The sequence below is a fragment of the Herpailurus yagouaroundi genome, unplaced genomic scaffold (genome assembly GCF_014898765.1).
Source record: "Herpailurus yagouaroundi ecotype Mexico unplaced genomic scaffold, PumYag 140, whole genome shotgun sequence".
In the NCBI taxonomy this organism is placed as follows: domain Eukaryota; kingdom Metazoa; phylum Chordata; class Mammalia; order Carnivora; family Felidae; genus Herpailurus; species Herpailurus yagouaroundi.
In genome coordinates, this window is record NW_024412395.1 from 32,477,218 (window position 1) to 32,491,428 (window position 14,211).

General features: G+C 41.0%; 1 protein-coding gene across 5 annotated transcripts in view; it reads left to right on the forward strand.

Annotated features, from left to right (window-relative positions):
• LYPD6 (LY6/PLAUR domain containing 6) overlaps positions 1-14,211 on the forward strand; it is a 124,867-nt gene that overhangs the window by 79,131 nt on the left and 31,525 nt on the right. Inside the window, exon 1 of one of the 5 annotated variants that reach the window (XM_040475018.1) lies at positions 13,220-13,241. The exons of the other annotated variants lie outside the window; for them this stretch is intronic. The gene's annotated coding sequence lies outside the window, so the exon portion shown is untranslated. Of the gene's footprint in view, positions 1-13,219; positions 13,242-14,211 lie in introns of those variants that run through there. 5 annotated transcript variants of the gene reach the window in all.

The following is a 14,211-nucleotide window of genomic DNA, read 5'->3' on the forward strand; positions in this document are numbered from 1 at the left end:
ATATAGATATAGATATAGATATAGATATAGATATAGATATAGATATAGATATAGATAGATAGTTTCATTTTTGTTTGTTTAAAAGATATTAATATTTCTTGAGAACTTAAGTTGTTTGCTTTAGTAGAGAATAAATGTATTTTTAAAATCTTCTCAAACAATATAATATTGTACCTTCTACTTTTCTGTTTCTTCTACTTAATTACAATTTTCTTGGTTATAAGGGCTCAATTATTCAAATCTGAACCTCCAGACATAGCACAGGGTTTGACCCATGTTAGGTCTTCAGTAAATATTTGTTAAACAAGACAATGAATTAGTTGCCTCTTTGGTGAGGTTAATACAGTCCTCAGTAGCATGGGGTTATGAAATATTTCATGAACTAAGAAGACAAAATGCTAAAATGTAATGGTTAAGTTTCTTAAAAGAGAGTAGTGCAGACTCTCGGAGACATCACCATGTGCTGAGCCTCCAGTGCTCAGATCTGCAGGGTGCATTCTGTATGCATTATGGGCGAGGTCGTTGGTGCATTTTAGAGTGGTGGACAAAAGCTGGCAGGTGTGGGCCATAGCAGTCAGTGGGTATTCTTTGTGTGACCTCCTGTTGGGTTTCGTTTTAATTTTGAATCAGTTTGTAACCTTTAAAATGCAGAAATCTCACAATAAAAATCTGGTTTTCTGAGGTTTTTTTGAAAACTCAACAGATCTTGCCTCGCTATCCTTCATGGCAACATTTAGCTGGAGCTGAGTAGTGGCTGTTCTTCACAGACAGACACATTCTGGACTCTAACACTGTTGAGTGGGAGAGACACTTTGTTTCCCTGCCCTTATGTTGAGTGGGAGAGACACTTTGTAGGATGCGTACTGGATAGGATAAACACATGGAACCTTACAACTTGGTATAGGATATGGAGCAATCTGCACTCTGTGATCAGGCAGATTCTCCTTGAACTGGTCATGCAAAAACAGAATAATGAAAACAGAGCCAAGCCAAAGTCTGGTGCACAATTATACTGGCTGCCAAACCTCAGACCCCAGAGAGAAGGCAAGGGGGAAAGGGCACTCTAGACAGAGGGAGTAGTATAGCTTTTCCTAGGCTTGGATACGGAAAGTAGTATGCTCATTAGTGTGGTGTCTGTGGAGTGCAAGTGGGAGCAAGTAGGGGGTGAGCCTAGAGAGATGGTAGAAGCAGGTCATGAAGGCTGTGAAGCAGATGCTGAGACAGGATTAGATGTATAGGAGACTTATTACACACCTCTGAGGGTGTAATGGACTAGGGAGACTGGGAGAGTTGTCAGATGCTGTACAGGATGACCCTTGGAAGGGAGGGAGGGATCATAGCCTATAGTGCAATTGTAAGAAAGTTTGGTGAGGAAGATGGGGTACCCTCAAGCCAAAGTCATCTATCAGAGGAGTCTCCTGTATTCCCAGAAAATGAGCCTGCTTTGGTAGGTAGTGTCCCTGCCTTCCTCAGTCATTGGCTGGGAGCAGCCTTTTGGAAGTGTGGCCTCAGTATGAATGTGGTGATGGATTTTGGAGCACAGCTAGGACTGTAGGTTGATTGTGCCCCCCAAAGTCAAAAATCATGAGGCTTATTTTCATGGCTGCTACAGTCTGCCCTTTGTGCCACACGGACCTCCTTCTCTACACAAGTTCAAGGAGGAGCATCCCTGTGGTTCCTGTGGGAGGGAACTCAGAAGATGGAGGTTGGTTGGACAATTGTGCCCCATCCTTGGCTGCATTTGATCTGTGGGCTGCAGTTGTACTTACCCTCTCCTTCCTACAATATCCATTCTGAGTTTCTCACATCCTTGGTCATCACCCTGATAGGTCTTGATGGTCCACCTAATTGTATGACCCAAATCTTCATTCCTAGGAGTCTGGAACTTGGTAATCATGCATTTTCAGGCTGGGATTGCCACATGTGTCTTTTCACAACTACACAGGGGTAATGGAGCACCAGGAGGCACCCCTGAGGATCACCTAGGCTTCATATGGATTCTTCCCTGCCTTTCTTGTGAAAAGGTAGCCCTGCCTCTTTCTCCTATGTAGGACCAATTATCCCTGCCATAATGGCATTTGGTTGGTCTTTGGACACAGAGTCTCAGGTAGCCTGGTGGGACATGAAACTTGTAGTTCGATTGGACCTTGCCATGTCCTTTGGTAATATTGTACCCCTTTGGAGATGAGGACCTCCAATATCACAGAGCTCAGAGTTGCATGGATCACTGGGGGCGATGGTAAGGGAGGCCACTCATGCTTCCACCTGTTGGTTTTTGGACTCATGTATTCTTCCTATTCAGGACACAGCATCGTACGGAAGACCGTGACCTGATGCGTGTGCTGCATCCTGAAGGCTGGCACCCTATCCTTTCAGAGTATTGCCTCCAAGCTGGTCCTTCAGCTGTACCTTCAGAAGGCTATTCCAGCTAATTCTTGGTGGTGCAGTATATGATATAACAGTGGACCCCATGTTCTTGGGCTCAATGCTGCATCTCCTTTCTGTGAAGTGGGTCCTGGTGCTATGCTGTGTTATGCAGCATTCCATGCCTGTGCCTCAGGAATTTCCTTTTTTTTTTTTTTTTTTAGTTTATTTATTTATTTTGAGAAAGAGAGAGAGTGCATGCACGTCAGTGGAAGAGGAGGAGAGAGAGAGAGAGAGAGAGAGAGAGAGAGAGAGAGAGAGAGAGAATCCCAAGCAGGCTCCACACAGTCAGCACAGAGCCGGATATAGGACTCAAACTCATGAACCATGAGACCATGACCTGAGCCAAAATCAAGTCAGATGCTTAACCAACTGAGCCACCCAGGCACCCCACCAGGCATTTCTTAAGCCCTCAGGTGATAATGCTGGCTGAGGTTCTGATAGGTATGACAGCCTTTATGAATGATTAAGTCTAATAGATCCCAGCTTATAATGGGAAGTTCTGAATGCATGATCCCTTGTTATCACGTGAGCAAGCATTCTGTCTTTAGCAGGGCTCAGCCATATACCAGGAGCTGTTTTTCAAAAGGGGTATACTTCTCTGCTGCCAATGGCATGGCCTTAATCCAGAATCCTGAGGGCCTATCTACTCATTCTCCCACTCCTTGTATGTGCTGATAAAAAATTTCAACTATATCCTGCAAGCAGTGAGAACTATTCACAGTTTCTAAATGTAGAGCTATGTGATCAGATCTCTGTTTTTATAAACTGTAAGACAGAAATATTGGAAAGAAAAGAAACCAGAGTCAGGCAGACTAGTTTAAAAGCTATGGCCATAGTCCAAACAAAAATTAAGGACCTGAACTGAAGTTCCAGCCATAGACATGATGAAGAAGGTAGGACTGGTTTGTAAAGTATTTAGAAAGTAGGATCAAAAAACACAGGAGTTATTACACATCAAAAAAAAATGTCCAGAACAATTTTGGGGTTTTGGAATCTGGTGAGTAACCAAAGAATTTTCATGTGTTGCATTTTTTTGTTTCCTTTTGGTGTAGAGAGTCCCCAAGCACTATACCACTAAAAGAAACTTGAATTGTGCTGAGCCAACAATGTTAATGAGCTACATTTAATCAGCTTGATCACGAACTGAACCTCAGTATTAATTTTTGTTGAATCCCTTTCTTCTTCCAAAACTACTGAGCTGTAATAAACCAGAAATATATTGAGCCAGAACATCAAATATTGTTTTCATGTGTTTTGTTTATTTTATAACCCAGAATGTAGAATAATACCCAATACATATTTGACACAGTGAATATTTATTAAATGAATGAATTCTCCCAAATAACCAGTGATTAATTTGGAGTTTATGATGCTTTTTTTGCCAATTTAGAGCATGCATTATTAATATTGCTTCTCGGCCTTTTGGCTAAGATCAAGTGTAGAGCATGCATTATTAGTGGAAAATGTTGAACTTGGTGTGTAAATTAGGATTAGAAAAGATGCCTGTTCACAGGTCTCAGGATAAGAAGAGATGGGTTTTATTGTCACGGGAAACTCAGTCATTGCCTCATTTTACCTGGACTTGATATTTTTGGCTTAATCCTACAGGAGGAAAGGACCAAAAGAGATTCTTGTCTTTCCCTCTTGATTGCAAGCATAGGAAAACAAAGGATCTTGGAAAATACTTACCTCATAGTTTTATGGCACAATTCCAGGGAAGAGAAACCCTCCAGCATTCTTCCTGGTCTACCCAGTGGAAGACAGGGTCCTTTCATTTTCTTTTTTCTCCTGTGTCTGAGTTTATTCTAAGAAAATAATGGGGGAATAGATCATGTGCTATAGTCGCAAGGATGCTACTCACAGCGTTATTTAGAATACAGAAATTTAGAACCCTCTGGAATGAATAATAATGGAGGATTGAAAGAGAGAGCTCATTACAATTATCTACATTTTCATCTCTACGATATATTCATGTTTTTGTTTTCGTTTTTGTTCTGTAACCCCTATGAGAAAGACCTGGCAGGATCTAATGCAACTGCATAAATTATATGGTTTTGATATCAGATCTATGTTACTCTAACTTTACAGAGTGAAACCAGGATGAATGTTTTACTGCCTTCCCTGTTTATTCCCAATGATGTTACTTCTGTTCTTTTCTTTTGCTTTATTCTCAGCCTAACTTCCTTCTATGAATAACATCAGAACAAGTGACTGGAAAGTCAGTGAGGATGAGAATTTGCCACCTCTAAAGGGCCAGGTAGGGGGGTGTCACTTAATGATCGAGGCTTGGCGTCACGATCATAGTCACGTATAATGGAAATGGCAGTGTGGGGTCCTGATGAATTGAAGGCATCCCAGTGTGTCAGTGCAGCCAAGGAGACTGAGCCACAGGGAGTTCGGTGCTCAAGTTCACATGGCTCTTTGTAGCAGAGCAAGAGTTCAAACTCAAGTCTGCGGTCTGCAAAAGCCATTCTCTTCCCAACACTCCATGCTGCCTCTGAAAATGTTGGCCTATTTGTTTCTTTTCTCAAAAACTCCTCTGTCTCTCCGGCTACCTTGGGAGTAATGGTTGTAAGCATATGTGTGTCTCAGGAGAGGCCTCCCGACATTTTCTCTTTTGTTGTCATAAAATTAAGTGTGCTGGGTCGGAAAGGTAGAGTGAACTTCACCTTGGAGTCTTTCAAGGGCAACATGGGACAGTCATTTCATCAAGAGGATGAAAACCACTTTTGGGAAGTTATTACCAAAGTGGCCAAGAGAAGTCTGTCACGTTGGAAGCTGTGGTCATTTTATAAGTCACAACCTGCTCGCTCCCTTTCCTCAGTACTTTAAGGATAGATAGGATAAAGAGGATTCCTAGAGGAATACATAACGCTGATTACTTTGGACTGCTTACTGGTTCCTTAAGTGAGTGCTAAGGGGAACTTTCCAGTCCGGTGTGCTGGTGCCCTGGATGGACAGAATACCTTTAGGAGCTGTTTCCTTCCACCGTCATTTGCAAAAGTGTGATAAAGCTTCCCAAACATTGCTGCAAATTAGAATCACCTGGAGAGATTTTTCAACCTCATACTGACGTCACACCCCACACCAGTGAAATTGTAATGCATGAGAGCCAGCATCAGCAGTTTGCTAGGATCAGCAAATTTGGAAACCTTGGCCCTCTTTTGACAACCCCCTTCCCTCTTACTTACCCTCTCTCTTCTCATCTTTCCCCTGCACTTCCTCTCTCCAGGTTTTCATCTTAACTCTTACTCCAGTAGGAGGGCCAGTTCCTCTCCCTCTGGGATTACCAGCAAAGCCCTCTTTATGCCCCAACCAGAACAAAAACAAAAGGACACCCAGACAATGTGGTCTTTGGTGGGTGGCCCCTCCCCTCCAGCATCCTCATCTTGGTGTCCTTCTTGTGCTAAGTGACGGCCCCAAACTCTTTTCTGGGTCTGCCTCATCCTCCATCACCCTGTCACCAGATGCTGTGTACCTCCTAGGTCTGGGCTTCCCCAAGTGGTGTCTGTGCACTTCTGGGCACCTGCCAGTTCTGTAGATTTAAAAATGTGTGTCTTCATTTCTTGGTGTCCTAGTTTTCTCATTTGTAAAATGGGGTAATAATAGTGCCTACTTCACAGTGTTGTGGGGATTAAAGAAAGCACGTAAAGGGTGCCTTGCACATGTTGGGTTCAGCCCTATAGTAGGTGCTCAATCAATGCTAGTCATTACTGTTATTTTCCATTTTCTTTCATTAGTGTGTTTAATTTGAATGTAATTATATTTATATTTGGTAATTTTGTGTAGCTTTAAAGCTGCTACATGGGCTTTAAGCAAAGGAGCTTAATCCTAGTTTCCTATCTGTGTGTATGTAAGTAGCATTTATAATTATTATAATTAGGATTAATTAGTTGACAGTAGGGGTAGATGAAATTCTTTTTGTGAGACTCTTCTCTTTGTTATTTTAAATTTTTTTCTTTAATGTTTATTTTTGAGACAGAGAGAGAGAGAGCAAGTGGGGGAGGCAGAGAGAGACAGAGACACAGAATCTGAAGCAGGCTTCAGGCTCTGAGCTGTCAGCACAGAGCCTAACAAGGGGCTTGAACTCACCAACCGTGAGATCATGACCTGAGCCGAAGTCAGATGCTTAACATACTGAGCCACCCAGGTGCCCCTGACTTTTTTTCTTTAAAGGAGATTTTATTTCACTAGTGTGTTTAATTTTAATGTAATTTTATTTATATTTGGTAATTTTGTTTAGATTTTAAAGTCCCGTGTGGGCTTTTAAACAAAGGAGCTTAATCCTAGTTTCCTATCTGTGTGTGTGTAAGTAGCATATAATTATTATAATTAGGATTAATTAGTTGACAGTAAGGGTAGATGAAATTCTGTCTGTGAGACTTTTTCCTCTTTGAAGAAGAAAGCATTTCTGAAATTTGAGAAGTCCTGCCGTAGACCTTCCCCGATCTGCCTCAATTAATTCACCTGCCCTGTGTTTTTATCCTCACCTGAGGATGTTGATCTTAGTTGGGATCAGCTAGAAAAATCTGGCAAGCTACCTGGGCTTTTGATTTCTCCTGATAGAACACAGCATTCCACAGAAGCCTTTTTGAAGACCTTTCCTACCTCCTTCCCAGACTGGGGGTGCAGAAGTTTCCGAGCCAGCATCTTGACCCACCCAAATGAGTAACCCGATGCCTTGTTAGGACACTTAGAGCTGATTTTGCGAATTGCATTAGCTAGCAGGCAGGTGCTAGGTATGGTTCAAAGTGCTTTCTGTGTATTATCTCTGTTGGTCCTGATAAGGGCCCTCTGACCTAGGTGGTATGATTGCCCCTATTTGCAGATGAATAAACTGAGGCACAAGGGTTGAGAAGCCTACCCAAGGTTACACAGCTATCAGTAGCAGAGTCAGAATTATAGCCTGGAATGGCTCCAGACCCGGTGCTCCACAGTCTTTCCGGGCATTTATCTGTTCTCACAGTAATCCGAGGAGGTAGGTAAAAGGCCCTGGGGTTGTCTGGCTCCAGAGCTCCTATGTAATTCCCTTTCTACTCCATCGTCTGGGGCCTGATCAGCACTGCCGGGACTGCTGGGTGTGATCTTGTTGCTCCCTTTAGACTGGCCTCCTTTCCAGTCCAGTGATGAGATGAAGTGGCTTCTCTGACCCTTCTTAAAATAGCTAAGAAACACATATTATCTAAAGCTTGGGGTTTTCTCTCCGCCTTAATTCTTCCTTTGCCTTAGGGGCGCCCTACATTCTTTCTCCATTCAGTGGTCCTGGGAGATTTGCTTGCGGGCAGTGCTGGAGGGGCCCCAGAGGAGTGTAGTTATCTCATTGGTTGATTGTTTTCTCCAGCTATAATTCCACTTCCCAGTTCTGAGGCCAGCCTTGGTTAATGTGCTGTCTTTCCTACTTTTTTTTTTTTCCTTTCCATGAGAGTAGAATGACAGCATTTCTTTTCTGTTTATTAACCTAACCCTTTTCAGAGAAAAAGCAAGAATATTATGACTAATAAACATTGTTTTTGCATTACTATGGTCAGGGGTGGCTGATCCAGGTTTTTAGGGAGGAGCTCCCCTTAAGGAAAAGAAAACATGAATTAACAATCCTAAAATTAGAAATAGGGCCTTGGCAGGGGCCCCTACAATCAGGGACCCTGAAGCTTACCCTTCACTACGTGGTAAGTCCACCCCTGGCTGTGATTCTTTGGAATTTTAATATCTTTTGTTTTCTCTAATACTTATTTCCAGTGTCCTGTTACTAGTATAATTATTCAATAATTCATATGAACTTAGATGTTAACTGGATCTTTATAAAATATAATGGGTCATCCCCATCAAGTTCCACTTCTCCCTTTCTTCCTTCTTCCAGATAAGCTGCCCTGGTTGTTAGGAAGGACTCTGAACCTCCTGTTGGGTCTTATTGGTAATGCCTGGTGACCTCCCTGAGGTTTGTGTAGGGCAGGTGCAGTCACTGTGTTACCTGGCTCCTCTACCTGGTGTCTTACAAATGTGTGGCCTTAGTAAGGACAAGAGGTCAATATCACACCATGATCACTCTTGACTCAGTGACTCAAAGATGTATCATCTCTCCCTTGCATACAAGGCAGGTCAACATTTCCTCCCACGTACTTAGCAACCGTGTGGGGAATTTTAAGAGTTACATCAATGATTTCACTATTAGGGTTAAATCATTTGAGTATTAAGCTGGAACTATTAACGACAGCATGTATAATAGATAATGCTGTTTATCCCTGGCTCATAGAGGATGATGAATGAATGAATGAGCAAGTAAAATCAAAACCAAGGAGGACAACTGGAGACAAGTAGGAAAATGCAGTAATGTGAGGGGAGAGGAATCTCACATGGTTCTTTCAGTATCAGCATTCAGGGAGTGGAGTCAGTTTAGGTACCTACACTTCCTCATCCATAAGAAGCTACTTAATATTTTTTTCTAAGAAGGGAGTTAATTTAGATGCAAAAATAAAAAAGTTCCTATTATCAAGGACAATCTTCTTTTATTAATAACTCCTACATCTTTTTCTGCCTGGATGGATACTACTATGTAAAAATCTTATTATATTCTGTTTTGCTACAATAATAGACTTCTTTAATAACCATTATTTATGGAAGCTTGTAAATGAAGATGGTGCATTACAAAGGAAGAATTCCTATCCCGATGATACAGAGGCAGGAGGTCATCTGATACATTCCTTTGCCTTCAAACCCACGGTGAGCAAATAGTCAGATTATAGTTTAGAGTGTGAGTTTTCACAGACCCCAATACCCTTTCACAAAAATGAAACCCTGATGGTCTTTGGACTATCAGGACACATGTTGTGTAGCTCAAGGTATTGGTTGATCAGAAATTTGGAGGATGAGTGCATGGATAGATTTGTTTTTATTTATTTTAAAAAAATTTTTTTTTCAACGTTTTTATTTATTTTGGGACAGAGAGAGACAGAGCATGAACGGGGGAGGGGCAGAGAGAGAGGGAGACACAGAATCGGAAACAGGCTCCAGGCTCCGAGCCACCAGCCCAGAGCCCGACGCGGGGCTCGAACTCCCGGACCGCGAGATCGTGACCTGGCTGAAGTCGGACGCTTAACCGACTGCGCCACCCAGGCGCCCCTAGATTTGTTTTTAAAAGCATATTCTTTATTAAATGAGAAAAATTGGTTAAGATTTATTACTTAGCTACTGAGGAATCCAGTGATTTGAAAAAAAATACAGCCATAGAGGTTTTTGTTTTACGTAAGTCGCTGTTTTGATGTTGGCTATTTGATTTTTTTTTTTCATTTTTCCCACAGGAAGAGTACAGGCTCACCCTCCTACCCTGTAAGAAATTTTGAAAGGGTTTGCCACATCTATGAAATTAGCAATTACAGTTTTCTTGATCTTGAGTTATAAATGGCTAAATGGTAACAATTTTCAAGGATTTTGGACAAAAACTTGGTTAGGATTCTTGGAACCCTGAGCAAAACCCTATTGCGTGCAAAATATTTAATGTGGATTCCTTCTTTTTTGTCCTGGGTGAGAATCAAGATTATGTTAAGTGGTTATTAATAAGTTGAAAGTGGGAATTAATAAGTTCAAACATTTTTAACTTCCACATTTTTTGGAAGGTCTCTGGGTTAGAATTCCTAGAACAAGTAAAATGAAAATATGACATTCTTAAACATACAGAAGCATTTAATAAAAGACACGAAGCAAAAAATTTCTCCAAACCACCACTCCCTTCTAGGTAAATAAAAAATGGCAGGCCGGCACTGAAATGTACCTAGTTTTCCGTTCCTGCCTGGAGAGTTCTTTGACTCCATCCCCTTGTGGCTGTTTGTATTTCAAAATGCCTTCTCGTCAGTTCTCTAGAAACTTCAAATTGATAGAAGAAGCAAACAAACAAACAGCCAACAAGCAGAAGAGAGTGAATATAATATCTTTAGGAAATGTGAATATACTGCTAAGCATACTAGGCCAGACATCATTTATCCTTCAGGAATTGAAGGGTTTTGATGCAATTGACCTTTAAATCAGACTGGGGAAAGGTCCAAAGGCAGCTTTTCCCTATAACTCTAGCCTTGCCAAGGGGTTCCAGGAAAAGAAATACACACTTTTTTAAAGCATTGATTTTTATGCAGATAGGTCCTCAATTCATATTGGGAATAGATGATCGTCTGTCTCCCTATAGGAAAGGAAACATCAGTGTCTATGAAGCCTGAAAGAGATAATCTCTGACTAGTTCTCTATTATTGACGTTTTTAAAACCAACTCTAACCTTTCAGCTGATAAGCCTTAAAGAAGTATTAATGTAAAAAAGCATATATGTTACAAAGAAAAATTTAAGCTGGGGGCTGGCCTCTTTTATAAGAATTGGTCTTGAATTGGTTGGTCTGATCTCCTGGCTGCAGGGGGCAGAAAGCGACTTCAAACTAGCTTGGGCAAAAATGTTTTTTATTGGATGGAGATTGAGTCTTCTAAGGGAAGAGTTAACAATTAGCCCAAAAGGCAATGGTTACACATAGCTCAGCTCTTACCTCCATTATCAGTAGCTCTCTCAGGCAGCAAGCTGCTTTCTCTTCTTCCTCCTCCCTGTGGAGAGGAATATGGCATACACATGTTCCTGAGTTTCACTTCTTGAGGACTTCTGTACCAGAGAGGGCTGATTGTCTTTATCCAGTTTTGGCTTGAAAAATACCCAGGAAGAACTCTGATTGGTCTGGCTTGGATCAAATGTCCGACCCTGGTCCAAATAACAGCACCCTGTAGGATGGACCGTGTATAAGAACACCAAATAGCACCACATGATGGGTATCAGTAGGAGAGCCATCTTGTAACCAGGGGAGAACATAGAGCAGAAGTGATTCTAAATGCCCACTAGAACTATTGTTTCACCTTTTGTTTTGATTTGCAAAGTTGTACGGCATGGTATTCTATTTTTAGAGAAGGAAATCGTGTCAACAGGTAACTTCCCCACCATTTGCTGAAATACTCATTTGGCCATCATTAACTTCATTTTGCACTTCTAGGTTAATGCAGGTACTTAGAAGTTAGTATTGTTAATTGTATGGACATCTGTGTAGTTTTGCTAGCCCAGCAAATCTTCTTCAGGTGACAATACCTAGATTTTCCTTCCTTCGGAAAACCAATACCTCCCCTATTCTCAAACTACGTGATTTATATGAAGTTGACACTATGCATCTGTCCAAGTGACATGCTAATAGCCCAGCTCTGGCCAGTTGGAATGCCGTATTCCCCTGGCCAGTTGTAGTCCAAGGATGGATTACCCTTTTTTTTTTTTTAGGTGTTTTTTTTTTTTTTCTTGTTGTTGTTGTTGTTGTTGTTGTTTTATGGAACAGTTGAAAAACAGTCTGGGAATGCTTCTGAAGCTGGAAGATCTGAATGAGAATAAAAGCAAATGAGGGAACAAAGTAGAGTTGAGGGCTGGAAATTCCTGATAAGAGAGTTAAAAGTCCAGCCATGTTCAAGCAGGAGTATTAGATGAGACCATAAAATTCTTCCCTTTCTCCCCCTTTTGATTATAGCCTGTTTGATTTCGATTTCTGTACCTTGCAACCAATGTGGAAAATAGGATTATTTTCATGAGTACGAGAATTCCTAGTTAGTTCTCCTACACCAGTTCCTCATATTCTAGATATCTATTGTTACAGAACAAATCACCACAAAATGTAATAGCATAAAGTAGTTATCATCATTTCATTTCTCTCTCATGGTTTGTGTGGGTCAGGAATGTGGGAAGAGCTTGGCCCAGGCTGTTCTCACTTGGAGTCTCCATGCAGTTTTGATCAGACTGTGGCGGGAGCTGGAATGGAGTAAGGCGGTGGGGCAGGAGCAGCTGGGGGCTGGCAGGGCAGCACTGCCTCTTCATGAAGTCTCCATAGCTCTGTGTGGACTACTTGAACGTCCTCACAGCATGGCACTCAGAGTGCTCAGATTGCTTATGTGGTTGAGCATTCCAGAACATTGGGTGTAAGTTTAATTACCTTCTGTGACCTAGCTTGAAAAGCCAGAGTGTTATTTCCACCATACTCTGCTCAATTGGTCTATAGGGCTGTCCCAGAATAAAAGGGGGAAGATGTAGATGTTGTCTCTCAATGGAGACATGTCAATGAACCCATGTTTGAAAACCACCACCATGTTATAAGCAATTCCCAAATGGTGAGAAGGTACCATAGTCAGAATGATATATTTAAGTAGTCTTAGTTTTGTAAGACATGCATTGAATTTATACTTTGGGAGCTGAATTAACTTACTCAGATCATTAAGACACCACCAAACCTGGATTATTGAAAATTAAGTCAAGATTTCTCATGATCTTCCAGGCTTCAAAATTTCATTTTGCTCCCATATTAGGCATTTCATATTACAATAGGAACGGCATTGAAAAATACTTAGACTTGTATTACTTCTCTACTTCACAATACTTATATATTGGTTTAATATTGAGGTGTTGCTTGGTAATTGGCACCTTAGTCAGTGTAGCTTCCAAAAGTGCTTAATTATCTTAGTGATGAGTTTAAGGAATTGGGGGTATCTTGTTTTATGGTCTCTATATAAAATAGCAATTAGGATGTGGATTTGTAAAACGTGATCTGGGTTATGGGTCTATCTCTTTGCCTCCCTGACTAGTCTTAGAAATCCTCCTTTATACTAAGTATTACCATGCAGTGAAAATCAGAATGCAACTCTTTTCAACTTTCTCCCAAATGGAGGAAGTCGAATAGATCTCGAACTAATTTTTTTTTTTCTGTTTCAGAATGTAGCAAGTAATCCATTGGAATAAAACCAGCAGTTGAGTAACTCATGCAAAGGTAATTTAGAGCACAAATTAAATCTGTCAGAGTGGTATTAGATTTGCAAAAGCTCATAAATAACAAATGAAAGGTCACAGAGCTGTGAAAATGAGAGTGTACTTCTTCATAAAGAGAACTGGAGTCAGGGATGGGGTCCTCAGTGCGTATTCAAATAGCAGCACATAAAATGGAAGTGCAACATCTTTTCTAAATGTCTAGGACAGTCCAAAGGCACTGTGGACTCCAGAGAAAAGCGTCAAAGTCCTAGGAAAGACCCTTCGTATTGTCTGAGCATGTCCAGCATCGTATTTGAGAGGCTTAGGGAATAAAGCTTCATTGACTACTGAGAATCTGTACAGAAAAAATACAGCCCCCTCAGCAGAGCCCATATTTCAGGAATGGTTAGACTAATTGTGAATGCATGTAACTCATCTTTCATTTTCAGTTCCTAGAATATAATAATAGAGTGAGTAGTGCTTCATGATTTACTGCAGGAATGTAAGCAGTTGATGGTGATATTAATAAACAGTTCTGCCCATTCTCTTTTCTTTAAGGGAAAGAGAGGTGGAAAATATAGCCCTGGCTACTACAAAGTAGACAAGTTCTTTTACTGTGCATTGTGTGCAGATTTTTTTAGTGCTATGTTGGGCTTGACTTGTATATGGGAACAAAATCTATATTTATAAAAAGCAATGTGTGGGCTTCATCAAAATTAAAACTTCTGTATGTCAAAGGACACCATCAAGAAAGTGAAAAGTCAAGAGGAAGGGAGAAAACATTTGCAAATGATCTGAGTGTCTGGATCTAGTGTCCAGAGTCTAGAAAATAGAAAGAACTCTTATAACCCAACAGTAAAAAGACAATAACCCCCTTAAAGAATGAGCAAAGGATCTGAGTTGACATTATTCCCAAAAAGATATACAAATGGCCAATAAGCACGTGAAAATATGTTCAACATCATTAGTCACTTGGGAAATGCAACGAGACA